The 3460-nt window shown below is 37.8% G+C and overlaps 1 protein-coding gene across 1 annotated transcript in view; it reads left to right on the top strand.

The window, feature by feature from the left end:
• LOC116841579 (UPF0489 protein C5orf22 homolog) overlaps positions 1 to 3460 on the top strand; it is a 473194-nt gene that overhangs the window by 280324 nt on the left and 189410 nt on the right. The window lies entirely within an intron of this gene.

Here is a 3460-nt window from a genome sequence, read left to right as displayed (position 1 = left end):
TTTTTTTTTTTTTTTTTTTTTTTTTTTTTTTTTTAATAAAACGCTAACAAATACTTTGAGCAAAAACTAAAATTTTGAAAAATAAATAGGTCGTTATTTTGTCAGAATGATAATATTGGTTTACTTCTAGTTCAGACGAGAGCTTTTTCTAAGTAAAAAAAATTTTTAGTTTTTGCAGATACTTAAGAAAGTCAGAATTACATACATCGTCCGTACACATTTTGTTTTTGTGAGCTTATAGTAATCAGAATATAACATACGCAAGCAAAGCTTAAAGAATGCACAGAGTTTGACGTTATTCGGTTTTTTCGTTTCCCTGTAAAAAATTCGGAAAAGTACTTTTTTTACGAATTTCAAATCAGAGTACTTCCTTAAGCGCTCATATCGTTCTAATCCAACTCGATAATGTCTTTGTCATGCGAAAGTTGTAAGTATAAATACATTTGCAACCGCGTACCGCCTTCACAGGCGACATAGCGCCGCTTGTAAGTCGAGCAAGATTATACGATAAGAACAATAGAGTTATAAAGCTGTCGAGCTGGAACTTATAACGAGACCAAACGCGCACACGCAATAAATGCATTTAAGGTAAGAGGTCCTACGAATGATTACATTGTCCGCTCCATTCGTTAAGATCCCGTCTTTTTGTCGCCGACGATCTAAGAACACTAATGCGTGCGTTTATATATCTTCTGTATGAAAACTCCTTCCTTCTTCATTTTTCCTACATCTTCTCTCTCATTATATTTTCTATTTCCTACATTATCCTCCATCTCATCTTATTTTCTATTTTAAAATTCCATCTTGACTTTTCTATTAGATAGAAAATAAGAAATTAAAAAATTGTAACAATAATAAAATAAAAGAAATAACTTTTGTAAAAAGTGAAATTTTATTTTTTATTTTCTACTTAATAATATGAAAAGCTAAAATAAAATTTTAAAGTAGAAAATAAAATGAGACGGAGAAAATAGTGTGTAGAAAATATAATAGTAGAGAAGGTATAGGAAAAGTGAGAATGGAAGGAGTTTTTAGACAGAAAATATAAAGACTAAGTGCACGCATTAGAATAGAAAATAAAAAATAAAATTTTAATAAAGAATATAATTTTATTTTTTATTTCCTATTTTAAAATCTTATTTTCTTCCAAGAATCAGCTGTAGTTAAAAATGATCCGACTCCACATGGAATAGATTGCGAATAAAGGAGACAAAAATTTTATACATAATTTAAAAAATATAGGTAGTACTGAGGTTCTTCGCAATTGTTCAATAAAGCAAACATGGTTATTTTTTTTTTTTCTTTAAAGCTATTCACTGACAAGTTTACTCCTTAAATAAAAACCCACTGGTAAATTGGATCACTCGTAATTTTAGCCAATTTATGAAAGAAAATACAATTTTAAAATAGAAAATAAAAAATAAAATTATATTCTTCACTGAAGTTTTATTTTTTATTTTGCACAATGAGATTTAGCTATCACATACAGATTCTTGCTGCAATAGCTAACTCTTTTCCTCCGTGTATTAGCGTGTCTCAAAGTGACTAATGGATTTTGCTAGCCCGAAACCCGACGGTATCTCCCTCCGAGTGATTTTCGACAGTCAATCACCGGCTCTCGATCCTCACGAACTTACGGCGCGCAAAAACTCCCGTTTCGCGAGGTCTCGCGCGCATGCCTTCGTCATCGATAACGTTTCTTCGACGTCGGCTATGCTGGCTCGTCCCGCGTACGTGCGCGTAAATCCCTTTATGAGCGTCGCGTCACGAATTCACGGCTTGTCACCGATTTTATTGCATGCGGCGGATCGCGCGGTGCGTACAGCCGCGGCTTTTACGCCGCCTGGAGATAGAAGTATCGCGAAACTTCCGGCATTCTCTCCGTCTGGCGATGCGGCGCGACGCGGAGGTGTGCAAGGTGCGTGCGTACACGTGCGTGCGTGCGTGCACACGCCGCCACGGCGTGTCGAACGCGCGACTGTGCGTTACAACATAACACGCCGAGGCGCATAGACGCGCTGTAAAACGCGTATCGCCACGATGTATGGGCCGTTTCGAATGTAGCCTGCCGGGGCGCGTGACGGCGTTCTTTTAGCAGGTTGAGCGATTACAATGCTCGGCGATAGGCCACGACGCTGCGTAGTCGATATTTCCGTGTCGGTAGATGGCACGACGGGCGCGTTTACGCTGACAATTACCACGGGTGTCTGTTACCACCTTCTTGCGCCAACTTTTTACTCGTCGTCCCTCCGACGCGATTGCTGACGGACAAGTGAAACAGCAAAGTCAGGAATGAAAAAGTGACGGAAAGCGTGCAGTTCTCTCTGCTCCGCGCTATCTTAACACTTTCCAGATACGCCGCGGAATTGGATAACGCGTCAATAATGGCGTTTGATTTCACTTGAATGAAATTTCACTTCAAGAACCGCAATGTGAATAAAGGTGAATCCGAATAATAGACTTTACCATGGTCTTGATATTGAAATATATTACGCGATACATTCGTTTAGAGTCAATTGCGCTTTAAACCGTGTGGAAGTCAATGATTCAGTCGTATCGTTTTCAAATAATGCAATTTTATATTTATCTTTTTATTATTAGGGAGATTGAAAAGCAAAAAATTACCTTTGATTAGAAATATTATTCAAAAGAAGCTTCTCTCAAGCTTAGAGTGAATTCTGGAAAATTAAGAGTCATTATTGACGGATTTACGCTCATTGAGAGAAAAAAGACGATTGATCTAACTAAAATTATAATTATTTCTGACTCCAACCATATCTCTTTTACTAAGATAGTAGTAATAATATGTACATAAGGTTATAATCTCTTATATTGTAGCAGAATTTGATAAATATTTAATAAAAATATAAATATATAATTTCCTTGAACACAATTTATAACAATTATTTCTCTATCTATAATAATAGTTTTTTCTCAGTGAAATAAGAATATAATTAATAATGTAATTAAGAACATTAAGTGATAATAAGTAATAATAATAACAATCGTAATTAATAATAACAATTAATAATACAATTACTGTGGGAAGACAGTGATGACTCTCAATTTGGACAGTTTTGTGAATTCCCAACTTTATTGTATTAAAGCAGTTTTGCAAGCTACTGTACGAGAGATTTATTCGAAAAACTCAAACTCAAAGTTATTAATTTTCACGAATTAGTTACAAAACAAGCTGTCTTTTTCGCACACAGACGTGTGCGATGGACGTCGGGCGGTAAGATGAGTTTAAGAAATCCGCGTGAGTCGGAAGCATATTTCGGCGATAATTGTCGCGAATTAATCTTCCAAATCGATCGTACGCCACTCCATTCCCTGCCGTACTTACAGCCGACAAATCACTCGATGTCTGCCCTCCCCCCCCCCCCCCCCCCCCCCCCCCCCCCCCCCCCCCCCCCCCCCCCCCCCCCCCCCCCCCCCCCCCCCCCCCCCCCCCCCCCCC

The sequence above is a fragment of the Odontomachus brunneus genome, unplaced genomic scaffold (assembly GCF_010583005.1).
Source record: "Odontomachus brunneus isolate Ranch 3 - 2012 unplaced genomic scaffold, Obru_v1 Obru_scaffold_016, whole genome shotgun sequence".
Taxonomy (NCBI): Eukaryota; Metazoa; Arthropoda; class Insecta; order Hymenoptera; family Formicidae; genus Odontomachus; species Odontomachus brunneus.
Note: the sequence above shows the minus strand (reverse complement) of the source record. Positions and strands in the feature narration are given on the sequence as shown.